Here is a 21,448-nt window from a genome sequence, read left to right on the forward strand (position 1 = left end):
TAACAAAAAGAGCCGAGCAACAAATTCTTTTACTTAATTTTTAGCCACGGAAGTCGTAGATAACGGTCGACGCGGAGATAAATAATTTGTTTATGTGCAGTTAGGGGCGAGCAACAAAATCATACGTTGCATATTCTGGTAGGGCACGGTCCACTAGAATATTTAAATAACAAAAAGAGCCGAGCAACAAATTCTTTTACTTAATTTTTAGCCACGGAAGTCGTAGATAACGGTCGACGCGGAGATAAATAATTTGTTTATGTGCAGTTAGGGGCGAGCAACAAAATCATACGTTGCATATTCTGGTAGGGCACGGTCCATAGAATATTTAAATAACAAAAAGAGCCGAGCAACAAATTCTTTTACTTAATTTTTAGCCACGGAAGTCGTAGATAACGGTCGACGCGGAGATAAATAATTTGTTTATGTGCAGTTAGGGGCGAGCAACAAAATCATACGTTGCATATTCTGGTAGGGCACGGTCCATAGAATATTTAAATAACAAAAAGACCCGAGCAACAAATTCTTTTACTTAATTTTTAGCCACGGAAGTCGTAGATAACGGTCGACGCGGAGATAAATAATTTGTTTATGTGCAGTTAGGGGCGAGCAACAAAATCATACGTTGCATATTCTGGTAGGGCACGGTCCATAGAATATTTAAATAACAAAAAGACCCGAGCAACAAATTCTTTTACTTAATTTTTAGCCACGGAAGTCGTAGATAACGGTCGACGCGGAGATAAATAATTTGTTTATGTGCAGTTAGGGGCGAGCAACAAAATCATACGTTGCATATTCTGGTAGGGCACGGTCCATAGAATATTTAAATAACAAAAAGACCCGAGCAACAAATTCTTTTACTTAATTTTTAGCCACGGAAGTCGTAGATAACGGTCGACGCGGAGATAAATAATTTGTTTATGTGCAGTTAGGGGCGAGCAACAAAATCATACGTTGCATATTCTGGTAGGGCACGGTCCATAGAATATTTAAATAACAAAAAGACCCGAGCAACAAATTCTTTTACTTAATTTTTAGCCACGGAAGTCGTAGATAACGGTCGACGCGGAGATAAATAATTTGTTTATTGCAGTTAGGGGCGAGCAACAAAATCATATATTGCATATTCTGGTAGGGCACGGTACACAGAATATTTAAATAACAAAAAAACCCGAGCAACAAATTCTTTTACTTAATTTTTAGCCATCGAAGTCGTAGGTAACGGTCGACGCGGAGATAAATAATTTGTTTATGTGCAGTTAGGGGCGAGCAACAAAATCATACGTTGCATATTCTGGTAGGGCACGGTCCATAGAATATTTAAATAACAAAAAGACCCGAGCAACAAATTCTTTTACTTAATTTTTAGCCACGGAAGTCGTAGATAACGGTCGACGCGGAGATAAAAAATTTGTTTATGTGCAGTTAGGGGCGAGCAACAAAATCATACGTTGCATATTCTGGTAGGGCACGGTCCATAGAATATTTAAATAACAAAAAGACCCGAGCAACAAATTCTTTTACTTAATTTTTAGCCACGGAAGTCGTAGATAACGGTCGACGCGGAGATAAATAATTTGTTTATGTGCAGTTAGGGGCGAGCAACAAAATCATACGTTGCATATTCTGGTAGGGCACGGTCCATAGAATATTTAAATAACAAAAAGACCCGAGCAACAAATTCTTTTACTTAATTTTTAGCCACGGAAGTCGTAGATAACGGTCGACGCGGAGATAAATAATTTGTTTATGTGCAGTTAGGGGCGAGCAACAAAATCGCAAGTTGCATATTCTGACAGGGCACGGTCCACAGAATATTTAAATAACAAAAAGAGCCGAGCAACAAATTCTTTTACTTAATTTTTAGCCACGGAAGTCGTAGATAACGGTCGACGCGGAGATAAATAATTTGTTTATGTGCAGTTAGGGGCGAGCAACAAAATCATACGTTGCATATTCTGGTAGGGCACGGTCCATAGAATATTTAAATAACAAAAAGACCCGAGCAACAAATTCTTTTACTTAATTTTTAGCCACGGAAGTCGTAGATAACGGTCGACGCGGAGATAAATAATTTGTTTATGTGCAGTTAGGGGCGAGCAACAAAATCATACGTTGCATATTCTGGTAGGGCACGGTCCATAGAATATTTAAATAACAAAAAGACCCGAGCAACAAATTCTTTTACTTAATTTTTAGCCACGGAAGTCGTAGATAACGGTCGACGCGGAGATAAATAATTTGTTTATTGCAGTTAGGGGCGAGCAACAAAATCGTATATTGCATATTCTGGTAGGGCACGGTCCACAGAATATTTAAATAACAAAAAATCCCGAGCAACAAATTCTTTTACTTAATTTTTAGCCACGGAAGTCGTAGATAACGGTCGACGCGGAGATAAATAATTTGTTTATTGCAGTTAGGGGCGAGCAACAAAATCATACGTTGCATATTCTGGTAGGGCACGGTCCACAGAATATTTAAATAACAAAAAGACCCGAGTAACAAATTCTTTTACTTAGTTTTTAGCCATCCAAGTCGTAGATAACGGTCGAAGATGCAGTATTTATTAATGGCATTGTTTACAGAACCTTATATTTCGAAAATTTGTTTACGCTATCTTAAAGCAACAAAAAAGCAACAAATTCTGGTGTATTAGTTTTTTGGATTTGAGCACTCTATATGTGTTTTTTAGTATGTGGTGGGGCTAGAACTTGTGTCAAGCTGGCCCCCCCCCAAGCGAAAAAAAATATATAGAGTGCTCTCAAATCGAAAAAACGTTTATACCAGAATTTGTTGCTATTTTGTTGCTTTAAGATAGCGTGAAAACATTTTGGAAATATAACGTTGTTTAAGATGTAGTCAATATGGTGATGTCTGTTAAGTATTCAGATATACGTATTTTCTAAAAAAACGTTATATTTCAAAAATGTTTTCACGCTATCTTGGAGCAACAAAAAAGCAACAAATTCTGGTGTATTAGTTTTTTGGATTTGAGCACTCTATATAGGTTTTTTATTATGGGGGGGGCTAGCTTGACGACAAGCTGGCCCCACCCATTTCGATCGCGATTTCCTGCTAAACGGTTTGAGCAACAAAATCCGGACTAGAGCAACAAATTAGCACATAATTAGCACTAAATTTTTTAATAGGTCCGGATTTTTTTTGCGATGGTGGGGGGGCTAACTTGATAGGGGTCCTTTGCATAGTTATTCACGCTCTTTTACAGAATTTTGCACGCAACTCGCGTTCTTAATTTTCATGACAGGCTCTTCGATCAATCTCTAGCATCGATCTCGCTTTAACGAAAATGCGAGAGAGATCATTTATCATGCATTTCCATCCAATTTCCATCTTTTTGTTTTTCGTTTTAAATGCATGACTAAATGAAATAAATAAATATTAAATAAAAATTGTGTTAAACCTGATAAATATTACCACATGCCACATGCCTCAATGGTCGAATTGGTACGACGGATTGAAGGAGGTTCCAGGTTCGAACCTTGACTAAGGTAATATTTTTCGCAATTGGTAAAATCTTTACAGTAATTTAGATGCTTATTAGCAACAAAAATTAAATCGATAATTAGGGGTGCAAGGGTAGGGGATTTTAATACTCCAATGAAAACTGTGTTTTAAGTCTAACAAAAAATCGGCACGCAGTTTAGTGGGTTGGAAATTTATCTACTTGAAAATACACGAAAAATTTATTATTTCATATCTCGCTTTAATAACGGCGTATTGCTCTTATTTGTCTTATGTAATGATCTTGATTGTATATCTTGCGAGCGTTTTTCTTGTTAATTTGGTTAAAATTTCCATGTGCGATTGATTGAAAAATATAATACGCTACTCGCGTGAAACTCAGTTTATATGAGAAGTGCTTTTTCGATTGTTCATAATTTATCAGTCACTTTAAATAATTAGTCACGACGAAATCGTCCGCCATCGCGAAAACTTATATGTCCTTAACCCTTAAATGCCACCCGGGGTCCAGTGGACCCCAGACCCTTTACAATGATATATTTTCAAATGTTCCCGCCAAAAATAAAGCTCATATTTATTTATTTTTTTTTTATTTTTTTGATTTTGGAGCCAATTTTTTAACGTTGGCGATCTTAATTTTTTATGCTATGTTGAAATTGAAACTTTAACAATATAAGCATTTTATTCTCTTTTCTAAGCCTTGAACAACATTGAAAATAATTTTCATAACTAAATATCAAAAAATCAATAAGTAAGGAGACATTTTTCATGCTGGGGTCTTTTAGACCCCATGTGTCATTTACGAGATTCTTGAGAGGTGTGGCATTTAAGGGTTAAGAGCGATCCGACTGTTTTCCGGCCCGTCACGATGACACAAAAGAACATTGTGCTTTCGTGAAATTTCCTTTCGTGCTGACCCCTCTCTCGCGTTGCCTCCCGTGCATACCTTGTGTTTGGCGACGACCATGCAATTTCCGCGATTTATCAGGACAGGAAGAAGGACGACGCATCCATCGAGACTATATCCCAGCTACGCCCATTCCAATCCACCCTCTTTTTCCGTTTTCCCTACCCGTCCCATTCCCGCCGATAAAGTTCCGACCAGACGTTATCGCGCCTCGTCACGAGGACCAATCGGCTTTAATGACTTGAACAGTTCGGCGAGGGAAGCTTCTGGTTTACGAGATTGCCTGGCGCTTTGGCAATCACGTTGTAATGCTTTTATGAAGGATTAGGGCTGGTGGCGCGCTGGCGGCGACGGTGATGGCGACGGCGACTATCCCTATTTCGCACCTAACCCAGATACCGAAATGCCGCGCGGCATCCCTCAGTATATAGCCTCGATTCACGCCGGGATTTACGACGTGTCCCGTTTGTAAAACAGTCGCCCGCGCGAAACTCGTGTTTTATCGGTTCTACCGCGTACGCATCTGCATATACGTACGTGTGTATATACGCGCGCATACAGCGCGAGGCGCAATTCTGACAGACAAAGTCAACCGCGATTTTCGATGAAACGCGAGCCGGGATGGAAAGAGAGATTTTTGTTTGCTCGGAATAATTTCCGTCGGAAGTGTTGCAGCCCTCTGCAGATTCACAGAGCGATACGCGGAATGTTTTACATTCCTACGTCTCGTAGTTTATGTAACGGGAAATCGATGCCGGTGAAGAGTGTTCCGAATCACGCTAGAATCGTTTTGTTTAATACCGCGTCAATGCCGTTGTTCACGTGCCTTTAATCTACGTAACACGAAAGGAATCTTCGCGCGATTACTTCCGGCGAAATGGATAAGCAAGATAGCTTTGGCGATAGCATGGCACGATGCATAAAGTTTCGCACATGGCTTGGCACAGTTTACGCATTTTGCCTTACCTTACCTCGCAACGGAACGTCATAAATGCAGTTTTAATGGCCGACGTTATTCATCCGTTTGTAATATTTTTCTCTCTTTCTTCCGCTTGGCGGAGGAAGAAGGGCATAAAAGAATACTTTAAGGGCATGCACGTAGGGACGGCGTGTTATTTGCATTTATCAGCCATTCGCGTCGTTTTCCCAGGATGATAAAACGTCTCGCTCTCGTTATACACATGCCGTTACGAGCGCGCCGACAGGATGAAAAAGGACGATCAAAAGTCGCGATCGTGTTTGCCTCGGCTATAAATGTAATCGGGTTGCGTGTGCCAACGTATCGTGATGGATGGCTTTCTGATGAACGTCCAAGCAGACAGCGGAAAAACAATTCCCCGCCGCGCGATAGCGCGCATATTCATTAGGGTAGGGATACCCACACCATCGGCGCGATCCATTTTCACCCAAAGTTGATTTTGATCGCGCGGCAGATTCGGCTCGATCGAGATAATGAGGCATGGTCGAAGGGCGCGTAAATGCCACTTGCATATACAATGGAAACGAGGCTTCGTGAATGAAGTTGCGACTGCGATCGATCCAGTGTTCAGATGCAAACCTGTGAGCAACACCCACGATATCGGTGCTCTTTTTGCTTTATCGCGCAAAAGTGAATCTTAAACGTAGAGAAAGTGCGAGTATTGTGGGATACCCTAAGCTTTTTTTATGCAATAAGGTGATACTTACCAAATTTTCAATTTTAACGTATTAACTCTATGACACTTTATGTCATATACTACGTTACTACGCTTTCGCTTTGTACGTTATGTTAAGGGGGTCCAGCAGTTAGTATAATTCCACTGCTGTTCGCTGAATTGTAACACTTAATAGGCTAGATATCGTGATGTTTTATATTGTCCCACTATCTCACAATATAATCGTTATTGATAACCGCTTTTCGATAGATCACTAAGGTTCTCTGTGAGAGTTACGTGACTAGAAACACGGAGCTTTACTTGGAAAAAACACTATTTAACCCTAGAACCTCAAACATCCATAACTTACATAAATCCTAAACATTTATTTTTATCCAGCGTATTTTTATTTGCTCATAATATCCAGAAAAATGATCAACATTCAGTATCTTTTAATCTGTGTAGAAAACATTGAGAAAGTTAATATTTTTGCTTGTTAATATTGATTAAATAAACTTAAACGTTATAATAAAAAACGAAACACATATTTCTTTAAAATTCACTTTTCTCTTAAAAAAAATTATAACTTTTTACCAACAAGGGATAAAACAATGAAGCCAACGACATTTTAAAGAAAAAAGTTACTTCTTTGAGTAAATCTAGGTGCAGATCGGTGTTTGTTAAAAAACTACATTTTTTTACTTAACAAAGACCTAAAAATAGGTCTTTTTCAACGAAGGATGAATAGAACTTTATATTATTTAGTGAATAATTCTATTTTACTATTTTAAAATGTTTTATTATAAGAAAATAAGACATTTCAGTTCAAAATAAAAAAACAGAATTATATTGTATTATATCATATAAATATTATATTATATAAGAATCATATGTGTCAATCAGCAGAATAGCCACGTTTTTAGACAAACCCTTAGTTTTCAACTAACAATAAGTTTTAAATAAAAAAAAATAGAAAAAAGATAATTCTGTTATATACTACAGGGTGTAACATAAATGTGAAGCGCTACTTTAGGGGTGTATTCTATTCATCAAAATAAGAAAAAAGTTCAAATAAACGTATGTCTAAAAATCCATCGTTTTCACGTTACAGTCTGTTTGAGTTGAAACTGAAGACATAGCGTATTATTTTATTTCTAACACTATAAAACGGTAGAAGAGATAAAAGTGAACTAAAACAAATCTTAAAACAAATGTTTAAGTTTAAAGTGACCACCCCCAGCCGAAATACACTGCTCCGCCCGTCTTTCTAACGATTTTCTCACCCTTTTACAAACACCTGACGTGTTACGTATTTCATTGGACCCGTTTTCAATGTGCTAACGAAGATCATTAATGTTATCAACAGACCGAGAGTAGACAATTTGTTTTAGATGTCTCTAAAAACATAAAAACTTTTGATTTTGTGTTTTTTAATTACAACCTAGATTCCTATAAAGATAAATATTAATATAAAGAATAAGAAACATTTTACTTTCGCCGGTCAATAATTAACCTAATTTAGCAGTGAAGACTTTAATCGACCCTACTGGCTATCATTATAATCATGACAATACGACCATTGATTTTGGTCAGTTATAATCGTCAAGACGCTTTTTTTGACCACGAATTTTGGTCGTTCTAAATAATTGAAGTAATTTTGATGCTTATATATAAGCATCCTATTTAAATAATTTAATTTATTACGAAAAATATTACTCAGCCAGGGTTCGAACCTGGAACCTCCCTTCCGTGAAGGGTGTTGCACCAATTCGACCACTGAGGCTTGTGATAATATTTATCGCAATAACATATATTAAAGTAACGAAATAATAATAAGATGGACTGATTTTTCGGTCAACGGTGAAAAAGCTTCTTGACGATTAACTGACCAAAATCAATGACCGTATTGTCATGACGATTATAATGATAGCCAGTAAGATCGATTAAAATATTTACTGTTAAATTAGATTAATATAAAGGATTAGAAAAATGATCAAACATGTTTAATATCAAAAAGCCTGCTAGATATATATAAACTATAATAGTTTAAAGTTTAAATATTGATTATTAAATTTAATATTGATTATTAAATAAGTTACATAATTTTAAAGTTAAATATTTAATTTTAGTATTACAAAATATAGTAACGAAGAAGTAACGAATCGTTACTATCTTAGTATCTATCGATAACAGTAACGCGTTACTTTTTAAAATTAGTAACGAATAACGGTAACGAGTTACTTTTATGAAGTAATAGTTGCTTTCCATTTACATCAAAACTCAGATAATTCTCACTTGTGATGTCATTCTGTCTTTATTATTCATTAATTGCCAAAAAGGATAGAACGACGTCACAAGTGAGAATTATCTGAGTTTTGATGTAAATGGAGAGCACCTAATGTCACAGACTTCAATACAATATACTATAGACCGCTAACATGCTGATGCTTGCCGCCATGTTTATTTAGATCAAAATATGTATATACAGTGTTCAAAAGAAAGAGTTTAATAAAGAGTACTGGTATAGTATTCACGAAAAATAGAAAAATTTTGTCTTTAAATCTAAAATCTTCTTTTTTAATATCATGAACAACTGAACACCCGATAGTGACCTAATTTAATATGGCCGCACCCGCCACTTACACTACAATTGTTAGCGGTCTAGTATTATATAGAAGTCTGTGAGTTATATTCCCAACTCGAATTTGTATAGCCCTGCAATAATCTCGATTGTCCTATTTTTCAAAACAGTTGAAAGTTCAAGGGTGCTATTATTAAATCTACGTCGAAGTCATGTATATCAATTTTTAACGATCAATTTTTAACGATCAATTTTTAACGATCAAAATAATAGTCTTATAATTTCTTTCGTATAGTTTGTATTCTTTATTTTTTTCATTTTTTCGTAAAAATAAATTTGTGTTGTTGTTCTACACAGTTGTTTTCTGGGCCAAAATAAAAAAAGAGAAAAATCGCCAATCTTTACATTATTTTCATCAATTTTCATCATGTCTACATGTTATTAAAAAAAATTTTGCAATTGTACCATTCGATAGAGTAAAGTTTCAGCTTTAAGAATCTGTTTTTTTAATTGCGGTACGATGATTTTTAACGGAATTATGAGCAATTAAAGTCAAAATGCTTATTTCTTATTCAATCCGCGATAACTTAATAACAAAAAATCGTAGAAACATTTTTAAAAAACTATTTTGTAGAGAAAACTTCAAGCTTTTACATTAGGACATCGTAAATTTTCGCAGACTTTTTTTGGGCACGTGACAAGCTTACAAAGTGAGAAGAAAATTTTCCATTTTGTCCAGCACGTTGTTTTCTATACCTACATATGTAAAAATTACAAAACTCACAGAAACTAAAAAATAATAGTGACCTTTCGAAAGTAGAGATTTTAAGCTTTAAAATTCTTTTTTAAACTTAAATTTTGTTTATTTTTAACGAAGTTACAGCTGCTTAAATTTTGCCTATTTTTAAAGAAAAATCAAGTGTTCCTCTAATTTTTGTGAGGAGTTTATATAAGTCTAATATTTTTTTTTACATCTAAAGGATGTAGCTACATTATAAAATAATATACGATATTATAAAATATTGCAAAAAAAATTTTTTTTAATCAGTAGATATTTGAAAAGGCGGACAACCGCCCCGGTCTTCTCATGGTGAAAGGAAAACAAGGTGCATGTGCTCTTGCGCATCCTTCTCTAATAACCAATGAGTGTATTGGACCAAGCGGGAGACGTTGATGATATTGGCCAATAGAAGGCCACATAAAGAATATCTATTATATCCAATAAGGCGCTCGATTGGTCCAGTCGCAACGTCTGCGCATCCCTCTAACGAGCATACCTTGTTTTTCTTTTACCATGAGTCTGCCCTAGTTCTTTCATCAACCACTAGATGGCTAGTCAGGATTCTCTTAAATTCTAGTTTGACTATTTTCTCGATAATGTTTTCGTACCTGTTTTATAGTATATATATATCAGTTTTTAAGAACTTTTAAACTACATTTGAGGGTAGAATGGTTGACCGGTTGAGTTTGGCCAACCTTTCTATCCCCAACTGTGTGTAGCAACACTAATGTGTATGAGCTACAATATTGGAACCGCAAATACATATATGGAACGATTCCGAGAAGAGTGGCAAATTGATTAACGTCTCCGCTGAAATAAAAATCGTTCTACATTTTTTTATCAAAAATTTATGAAACTTCTTTTCGAAACTATATAAAATAAATTTTTTAAACCTAATTTTTCTTACATTTTTATAAATTATATCAGCAGAGTTGGGAAGTAACACGTTACTTGTAATGTAGTTACTGTTACCGTTACTTTTTTTTGGTAACGATCCCCTAAAAGCAAATGTATATTCTGAGAATGTTCAGAGGATATCGTAAAGTATAAAACATTATAAGGATGTTCTCAGTATATTAAGTACCTACATTTTTAGTATATTCTATAGATATACAGGATATTATTGCTGTCCGAGTCGTTACTTTTTTCTATATTGTTTACGTAACAGTAACGGTAATGTCATTTTTACAGTAACGGTAACGAATTCAACACGGAGAGAATTTTTTGTTATATTTTATCCTTAAATTCACTACAAACTTGGGACAACTTGGAATTTTTGAACCAAGGAATTTTTGAAATATACAAAAGACATTTTACAAACAACTTGATAAAAATTACCAAGTAGATTGGTAAATTTTGAAAAATTATTGAAATTTTCTAGATATATTTTAGTAAAATTAATCAAACATATTTTATATTTTAATCCAATAGATATTAATACTTTTTATTATGGTAGATATTAATCAGAATAGCTCGCATAAAATTCTTGGTGGATACATGTTGTCCCACAACTACCATGATTTCAGGGTAAATTCTAAAAGAAAATTATCTCCGTGAACCGTTAATTTTATCGTTACTTTAGTTATCCCTAAATAGGGATTAAATAATAGATCGCGCACTAATAGTGCATAAATGTTCTTGATTAGATAGAAATATTCCCTTCTAGCATCTTTTTCCACATTACGCAGTTAACGAATCAGGTGGGTCCAGTGTATATGTAACATGAACTATAGATCTTTAGTATTGGCAGTGAATGTTGAAATGCACGACATTAATAACGAGAAAACAATAAAAACTTTTGATAAAATTTGCGTTTTTTAATTACAATCTAGATTTCTATATAAATCCACAGACGCGCGCTTCGCGCGCGCTATTTAGCTTTAACATTATGCTATTACTATTACACTATTAATTTCTTGATACACACAACTGTCAAAATATACGATGACAGCTGCAAATGAAGTAAGCGCAGCGAGAAAACCAATCAGCATCGCGGAAAAGCGGCAACAATAAATTCGACTATCGACTTAACATTTGCGTTTTTTAATTACAATCTAGATTTCTATATAAATCCTAGATAAATATTATATAAAAAATTAAAAGTTATTAGATGTGTTTAATATAAAAAAGCCTGCTATATAGAGAGAGATTAGTTCAGAGTTTGAATGTTGATTATTAAATTTAATATTGATTATTAAATAATTTAATTTTAAAGTCAAATATATTATTTTAATATTACAAAATTGATTTAGTATTACAAAATATAGTAACGAAGAAGTAACGAATCGTTACTATCTTAGTATCGATAATAGTAATGCGTTACTTTTTAAAATTAGTAACGAGTAACGGTAACAAATTACTTTTTGCAAAAAGAAACGATAATAGTAACGCATTATTTTTGAAGAACGTACCCAGGTAGCAAACACAAGTCATTTTGACGTCAAATTTTGGTCCTTTACTGACCATTCCTGACGTCACTAACTGGCGGCATAATGACGTTAAAATGACGGTCTAATGTCACAGACAATTGACGTCATTTTCTGACGTCTTATTGACGGCAAAAATAGGTCCATTGTACGACATACCGGTTTCTAGAAATGTTTTTTATGAAATTAAAATGTTAAAATGTCTACTTGATAAACGTTTATAAAAAAATGTTTTTTTTCTTTATCTAAGAAAAAAAAACTTTTTTAACTGTTTCGTTACATGCCATGTGCGTATAGCCGCTCTCAAGGCGGTCACCCATCCTAGTACAGTACCGCGTCCGAGTCGCTTGACTTCGATGATCTAGTGGACAGTGACGATCTTCTCACCCTGATGCTTCCTTATTAACTGTACTTGTCTATAACAGGTACATCTTTAAAGTGTTCAAAAATCTTGTAATGATAATCTTCTTGATAGCTATAACACTGCGTGAAATAGTTATCATAAAACTATAATCACACGCAACTACATCCACTTATACCATAAATTCGCCACTTCAATCATAAAGTTGCTAAACAAACATATTGCAGTTAATTTTGTGGTTTTTATTTTATTATTACTTTATTAAACAATATTAAGAAGTAAAAATAGTTATATTACAAAAAGACCTTATTTGGACGACTTTAAGACGTCTTTAAATGACGTCTTTAGATGGTCTAAGAAATGACGTCTTATAAACGTCCATTATTAGTCGCCGATGTCATAGACTAACCTAACCAAAAATGACTAAAAATAGACGTCATAATGATGTTATGGAATAACGTCAGTATAATGTCATTTTTAAAGACATAGTCGCTTTTTGGTCATTTGACGTCATTTGTACAAACATGACTAGTATTTGACGTCAAAATGACTTGTGTTTGCTACCTGGCATTATTTTTGTGAAGTAACGTTCCCAACTCTGAGAATACATCTCTGAAGTAGCTGCCCACATTTATGTTACACCCTGTATAAGAAAAAATTAAAAATGAATTTTAGAACGAAAATCCTATAAACATTTACCCAAATAAAATTTTGTTGTTTTCCTTATCGAGAACGCTTAGGTGACAAAGCAGCTAACAAGTCAAGTCTTCTAACAGAGAGAGACCAATAAGCTAATATAAATTTTAGGTCTAGTGTAGTGCTACTATTAAACCTCTCATATCTTAAAAGCGATAACGTTTGAAAAGTTAGTCTGGTTAAGTTTTGTCCATATGTAGGATTTCGGAGTTAATTAATGTGCCAATTTTCAGTTAACACTCTCACTGCCACGTGTATCATTTACGATACACCTAACCTAACCTAACCTAACTTAACCTAACCTAACCACGCAGGCCAGGTGTATCGTAAATGGTACATCGAGTAATCAGGTCAAAAGCTATTAAAAAAATAGGAAATGGAAAAGCATAAGTACTTTAAGAATCGGCAATAAAATACAGCAACTGCTCAAAAAACAGCCTTGGCCTGAGGTCGTATTTTTTTTTATTCCGCTTGGCAGTGAAAGTATTAAGTTATAATTACTACTTTTAATGTTAAGCATTCTAATAGTTAAAAATGAGTTATTTTTTGTTATATTTTTATATTTGTTATATTTCACATTTTTCCCTTTAATTTCCTTAATTTTTCTAATTTATGTATGCATGCCATGTTGACTCGTGAATTTCTCCTTTTTTTGTAATTTCCTTGGCGTCTGAGTACTCGAGAAATAAGCAAACCGTTGCCTCCTCTTTGGCGAAGCATTGTTCGCGGATGTTTTATTTACATCGTGCAGACATTTTCTTTACGATCTGCCGCTTTATTCAGATTTCTGACATTTTCTGTACGAAATACCGCTACTTTTGTATTTAACGTAGAAAAACAGAGGAAATAGACCAGCGTTTATGACTCTGGATTTTGATAATTGAGGAGAAATGCGCGCAATTAAAAAAAAAATTTCATGGAGAAATGAATCCAATTACAATTTTGGTTTCTGTTTACGTTTACAAGAAATTACTCGATGAGCTTGCAATTACATTCAATTTCATTATCGATTGCATTTGAACGCAATTGGATTCATTATTGGTTTCAATATAATTAGATCGAATCGTTTCGTTAATTGCTTTATGCATGTGCCATTGTCCGTCGTTAAATTTCCACATTTTGCACAGTATCGATAGTTGCAGAGCAAATATCCGCCATCGCTAACAACTAACGGTGAAGTGAAGTATTAAGCTAACATAAACAAGTCGCGCGTGTGTTTTATACGAAAGTTAAATTCGATTCCAAGTAGAAATCCAACGAATGTTTTTGATGATAAATCGAAAAAGACAAGAATTGAGCTATAATGACCAACATAAAAAATAAGGATAAAGTATATATTATTTTATATTAAATATATTTGCAACAAAGGATGAATATTATAATTAACCCTCCGTCAGCAATCTGGGGCTTTAAAGACCCAAGCAAAATTTCTTTCTTGCATTTCTTCGTGGAGAGAAGGAGGTGGTGTTTGGTATCCTCCCCTCCCTAAAAAAAGTTTAAAGTAGAGGGGTTTTGCTGCCGCGGTGACGCCGGTTTCCATCAATGCGTGTTCGAGCAACGACCCGGCAAAATTAAAGGTACTACCCTAAACGATCCAGACGGCTAACGGCGTTAGTGTTTACCGACGTAACATTTACTTACGCAAATTTTTTTTTCGTTTTTTTTACTATTTCTAATAATTTTTGCTAATTAAAACACTTCTATCACTAGTAGAGGATTATTTACAAAATGGCGGAGAGAAACGCCGAGCAATACGATACTTTTTTACTTTTTATTTATAATTTTCTTTCATATTTGTAATGATATTTCATAAAACTAACAATTTTTTACAATAAAAATTTATTTCTAAGCAAAAGAAAGTTAAACTTTATTTTTCTCTGTATTCAGTACACGAATAAACTCCTCTAAAATTTTCACCATTTTTATTTAAAATAATTATACCTTTTAGAGTCGACCCAAATGAGACTACATCCTTTTGAAAGGTCATAGTCTGAAGTACAACCTTGTACTTCCTGTAAAACCTTGCAATTATTTTTTTAAATATTTATTTATTGCAAAGTTATAAATTTTTAAACAAATTTCCATTTTTTCCCATTTGTGTTCAAATTTCGCTTTGTATAAACAATTGGGTTTAATATTTGGCTTTAAAATCTATTGGATATTGTAGTAGTAGTAGTAGTAATGTTGACAAGTAACTCAGAATTTTTTTGAATTTTTTGAAAGCTTAGAACATAAAAATAACATAGGGTGGACTTAAAAGCTCCAGTTGGCTGATGGCGTTTGTAAAAAAATCGACGGTTGACGGAGGGTTAATGGAATATAATTGACTAAATACGTTGCTTTATTTAATTGTGACGTGTACATACTAGTTTGCAATCGCCATTCGCAAGTTTCTATCTGTACTTCACTGACACGTCTCGTTAGTGACGACAACTCGCAAAGGATATTAATATTCATAGAATTAATTAACAATTAAAGTAAAACAATTACGGTACAATGACCGATTTCCATTTACTCTCGCCTAATTAACTATGCGAGTAATAAACGTCGTCCATGTTTATGTAGTTCTGGCTTGTAGCACGGAATGTCGGAATGAACGTTGAATGCCCAAGGGAGGTTTTGTCAGCGTCTGTTTTCGATCCGAAGAGAGGGATAGGGAGACAGGAAGGCGAGAGAGAAAGCGGCGGTATGCTCGATATACCGCCCTTCACGAACGCAAGCTCGGAGAGTAGCTTTAGAAATCAGGAAGAAGAAAAAAACGTTGGCGAGGAGAAGACGGTCCGTTGAGAACGAAGACAGCGAGTGACAAAGTTACGCGGGAGGGCACAATGAAGAAAGGAGGAGATGCAGAAAAAGAATTAATGGTAAACAGGTAGACAAAGAGAATAGAGGGATCGTAGCAGTAAAGAGTCATCGGAAGGCAGTCAGGGGATGAGACAGCGAAAGAGAAAGAGAGAGAGAAAGGTAGAAGATATATTTCTGACGGGCGGGTGATGAATAGAAAGAGCGAGAGAGAAAGAAAGATGGACGTAGATATAGGAAGGGCAAGATCAGTAAGGGGGGGAGGGAGAGAGAGAGAGAGAGAGAGAGAGAGAGAGAGAGAGAGAGAGAGAGAGAGAGAGAGAGAGAGAGAGAGAGAGAGAGAGAGAGAGAGAGAGAGAGAGAGAGAGAGAGAGAGAGAGAGAGAGAGAGAGAGAGAGAGAGAGAGAGAGAGAGAGAGAGAGAGAGAGAGAGAGAGAGAGAGAGAGAGAGAGAGGAAGGGTGGATGCTGAGCTGTATCGATCCCTCCTCTCCTCCGTCCGTGACGTCACTGACGTGTCCCACCAGCAGCGGTGTGATGATACGCTTGTCCTTCGATCAACGATGATAGACAACTTTAACCGTTCATTCAGCTAAGGCTTCGCCTGCTGATATTTATTTAGGCGAGTGGCAGCATCCGCCGCGCGTGTCGGCCGCGTGTCCAAGAGCCGGACATGTTTTACTTTCCTCCACTTTCTCTCCGACGTGACTGGCGATGAGTGGACGTTAGTTTTGTTGCTCATCGGCACAGCATATCGACTAGCATAACGTTTCTGATATCATTATTTATAGCATCGCGTAACTGACACTCGGCGATACTTATCTTACATTGACATTTATTTCTCTGCCATTCCTAGCCACTTGTTCCTAGCTTCAACAACTGTTTTTACGTTTCAATAAATATATTTCTGGTTTTTCACCACCATCAGTCTCTCGCTGAAGACAAAGAGCTTTTTGATCTTGCTCCTTCCGCAATTCTGACTTTGCTATTTATATAATTTTGTATATAATTAAAAATGTTACAGCAGTCGATATTCTTATGCAATTATTTTGTAATCGATAATAATTAAAATATTAATAACAAGTATTTGCAGCGAGAGATTAAATTATATCGCGGAATCACTATAATCATTGAAACGTCACGTTATTCACGAGTATTCTCCATTTATTTTTACGTTACGCGGCCATTGAGAGAATACAAAGGTAGCAGCATGGTTATCCGACTCTTTCGTGTTGGAGTCGATGAACCCATTTCTCCAACCAGGAACGTAGCTCGTTGAGGTAACCGGGTGCAGCAGTATACAATACTAACAATAAGATTAAAAAGTCATACTTAAAAAAGCCAAACATTCTTGAGAATTTAATTGATTCGATAAAATTTTAGCTTATTTGATGAAAACTTATGACAGTAAAAAGCGTTCAATACTTGGAAATATAAAAGAGTGACCCGTATATTTCGATAATTATCTTTCCATCGAAAAAATTCCCGTGAACGCAATAGCTCGATGAAAAAACCTTTCAGATCACTTCGACATGCTTACAGCGTTTAAGCTGAAAAACCGACATGTCGGAACTTACGTCGGTTTCAATCCCTGTCCTGTATTAATTACAAGGGCAGGCTGTATCGATCACAAGTCGGGCGTTTAGCTATTACTCCAAATTGCATTGTGCGCATACGTATTTTACACGGTAAGGAAATTGGAGCGCGTCGCGGGATTAACATTCGCCGATTGAAATACCGATATCATCGGCACGCGATGGCGAAGAAGTCGCCACGGGGTTTTAGAGCGTATCGATTCGACGACGTGAAACGGCCGTTCGAGATACGGAAACGTTGTGCAAACTCTGTTAAATTTGTGGTTCTACCGGCTGTTAAATTCGTATGGTACGCGTGTCGCGAGTGCATATATATACACGTCGTTCCTGTTTCACGTTTCATTCGCGCGATAAAGTCTCAATAGGGCTCCTGCTACCGTCGTGAAACTCGTCTAATAATTCTTGCGCGGATGACGGTTTCTGCGCACGAATATCATCCGTTGTCCTGCGGCGATAAGAAATTGTATCGTTCCCGTTGCCTCTAGCGCTTAGCAGCTCGTTTGCCAAATGTTTGGCGGATTTGACGTTGGCACCCCGCGTTTAATTTTAGTCGGTGTTTGTATGACTTTCATATGCGAATTCTAAACTCGTGGGCCAACACCGGTACACTTCAATACGCATAAACACGAATCGCAATCGTGCCGCGATTTAGCGAATGTTATATTTTCTTAAACTACATTTTCTGCGCGAGTCTTGGTACAAGTCATTATTGCCAGTTTTAATGTTGTTCTTCTAAATTTAAGATCTGTTTAGCGAACGTCACGTTCTATTTGACGTATATCGACTTTATTGATCTTTCTCAGGTTTTTCATGGATCACGTAAGCCTGTGTAGTAGATATTTTTAACAGAATAAATCTTTTTTAATAGAATAAATTTACGATTGTTTCTAAATCGGACAAACATGACGCGTAAACTATTTTCTCGAAACATCCGAATAATCCGAAACATCGAATAAAAATCGAAGGTACGAAATATAGAAAATCTTTGAAAATCAGTTCGATTACCTATGTGCATCCCCCCATATGCATCCTTCATTCAATTTTCTAAATGCGCGGAGACCGAGATCGACGGGGCTGAAAGCCAAGTCCGTCGTCTCCCGTGGGACAGAGTACGGACAGGAAGATCTCCGACTTTCTCTCTCTCTCCCCTCTCCCTCCCTCCCTCCCTCCCTCCCCCTTTCTCTCCCTCTCTCTCCTCCCCTCTCTCTTTCTTTCGTAGTTGTTTAAACAACGGATTTCCCCAGACGCTTCTGTATCTCGGAGCTAGATTGCCTGGAATTGCAAGAAGCGAGGAGCAAGGTCGCGAAAACACAAACCGAACGATATCTGGTGTACTAGCGGGAATAGGCCCTCATGCTCCCGGGAGAGCACATCCACGGGCGGAAACTTTATTTTCGGGCCTGTGAAATATACACGATATGCCGTGGTAGAGCTAGGCGCGAGGCCGCGCTTTAAATACTATTTTGCATGCGGACGCCGATATCGACTGTACACAAGAGTACACACGATTGCCGTTTGTTACGTCCGTAGGTGACAACGCGTGGAAACCTGATTCGTGTGAATCGTCCGATATAGCACGCATAATCATCTCGATAGATTCTCACGCGGCCGCACAACTGAGCGGCGACACTTTGATATCGAGGACGAACAGGGCTGCCACGTTTTCTTTGACAGAAATTTACTTTTCTGTCAAAGTAAATTTCTGTCAAAGGGATTTTTAATTAAGAGGGGGGGGGGTAGGTTTAATAAAAAAAAAAGCATTTACAAGTATGCATAATATATTTGAGCTTTTCATTAGTATGGCCTTTTATTCTAATATTTGTCCACTTTAGTGACAAGTAGGAAAAGTTTTGCTCTGCAAACGCGCTGAAATGCTTAAGGTAGTCCTCTAAATAATTTTTTTTTTTGACAAATTTTTTTTTTCGCTTGACGAAGCCCTCCACGTCAACCTCGAAGGGATGCTGTATGGGCCAGGCATTGCTGACTAGAGGTATGTTGAACTAAACTGCAAAAAATGTAATCCGAAACTTCAAACGCGTTTTTCTCGAAACGGTGTTTTTTAAATCAGTGGCCGGCATAACGTTTTATCGACACATACGATTTTGATCGGACTTTGCGTTTCGCATTCTCAATTGAATTATCTAGTCCCCTACGTAGCCGTTTTTGGATCCCTTGAAAAATCTGTGCTCGGTGCACGTTTCTGTACCGATTTTTAGGCTGAAAAATAACGTTTTTTTTTTAACACGTCATCATTTTTCATTTTGTTTTTTTTTTCAATTCTCCTACGTAGGGGACTGGATTTAGCATTTGACAATAACTTAAAAACATTTATTTTGTTGCAAAACCAATCGGAAGACCCCCAGGCCGGCCACCGAAAATGGGCGTTTCCAGGACAAGGGGTGCTTTCACCTCGTGCAGCGGTCACGGGAAGCGGCCGATGGAGTAAAAAAAAATTATGCCCGAAAGCTATTTATATGATTAATAAATGGATACACTCAAATTTGTCATTCCCTTTTATTTTAGTATTAAAAAAAATTCCGAAAAACACCTATTTTTCAGCCATATTTAGAGGACTACCCCCTTAAGGCACAAGATACAATAATTGATAAATCACGTAGCTTCTCTTCCTCTACACTTTTGAAGATATTTACCCACTTTTGATCAATACTGATATCTTCGGCAGGAGAATTTAGCAATATCGGTTTTATATCATAGTTTTTGCTTACATGGGAAAAATATAAAGACACAAAATAATCGTCAAAATAATTTAAAACTTCTGCTCTCTAAAAATCGGAACATTCAGCGTCCCGGCTGTCATCCTGTCGGGACGCGGGACAAATATTGAAAAATCGAGACGAGTGGCAATCCTGATGATGAGTCTCCTCGAATTTGGAATCGACTTTCTCTTCCAATTGGCAAAAATGTACGGACTGTCTCGAAGTCTTTCTCGATTATTTAAAAAAGCACGCCTCTCGCTAACTAGAAATTTTATGCGAAATACGTTTCATGCGTTTTCTAAATATTTTTCTTCAATATCTTTCTTTCGTTTGGATTTCATTTATTCGTCGTTATTACGTCGTTTGAAACAGCAAGAAAGATATCGCGGAATTTTTGCCAAGCGGATCGGCGAAGCGGTCCTTGCTATGTGCCCGGATGTTCAATTACGACTTGGCATGCGGGAGAAAGCTATATCGGGATGAATAAAAACTGCAATCGCGAACAGAAGAATGGATCGGAATGTGCAGCGATCAATGGCATCTTCGTGGGACTCAATACATCGCATGGCTTACAGCGACAACTAGGCCGTGCCAAGCTAGATGAGATCACTCATTTATGAGTAAATATATATGTGTATGTGTATGCATTTATATACATGCATACATACATGTATATATGTATATATGTATGTATGTATAAATGGAGAAAAGGTTCGATGGGCGAAAGAGGAACAACGTAAAGGAATATACGGACAGAGAGCTTTTTTTGTAGGCTGTTGGAGAATCGAAAATAAAAGCCGCAAGTCGCGGTGAACGTAATTAATATTGATTCGAGCTAGATTTTCACGCGAACTTCACTTGAACCGGAACTACTGTTTAACTACCTAGTGCTCGAGCTTTGTTTTCGGAATTGGTTTAAAAGTCACCGCAGGGAGTTCCCGTTTTATCTGGGTAAAAAGGTAACTGTTCCGAATTAGATGAAACGTATTCTTCAGTCTGTCAGTTAGGTAAATTGAAACGAATGCTATTAATTCGAATGATGGTGTTAAAAGTGATGTTCGCACGCAAATGAGTAAACTTCATGAATCTTCGGAGGAAGATAAAGCGGAACAAATAATTGCGGGAATAAAATTATGCGCTCGTTTCATGAATAGGTAAAAAAACACAAGTAAATTTGAACATAACAGTTAAAAGTAAAATTTTTGTCGCTCCGCAATTATGACAATATCACGAATTCCCTTATGTGTTTCAAGCTTTTTGCGTCGCGCTCGTTCCGACTATTTACGCTGTTTTTACGGACAAAGAGAGTTTTTGCAAGTTCGATCGCGGAATGCGGTCGCAGATGTGGCGCAATTTCCCTGTTCGCGCTCCGCAACTTCGTGTGCAGGCACGTATATTTTTCCGGTTAGTCATTCATTATGTGCGTATACATTGCACGGCCAGGTGCGATTGTTCGCGCGA

The 21,448-nt window shown here is 36.5% G+C and overlaps 1 protein-coding gene across 4 annotated transcripts in view; it reads left to right on the forward strand.

Annotated features, from left to right (window-relative positions):
* The window catches only part of LOC139779633 (A-type potassium channel modulatory protein KCNIP1), an 86,982-nt gene that overhangs the window by 30,552 nt on the left and 34,982 nt on the right, over window positions 1–21,448 (forward strand). The gene's annotated exons all lie outside the window — the stretch shown is intronic.

The sequence above is a fragment of the Temnothorax nylanderi genome, unplaced genomic scaffold (assembly GCF_030848795.1).
Source record: "Temnothorax nylanderi isolate EJ_2023f unplaced genomic scaffold, tnyl_v1.0 TNYL_tig0236_pilon, whole genome shotgun sequence".
Classification (NCBI taxonomy): Eukaryota; Metazoa; Arthropoda; class Insecta; order Hymenoptera; family Formicidae; genus Temnothorax; species Temnothorax nylanderi.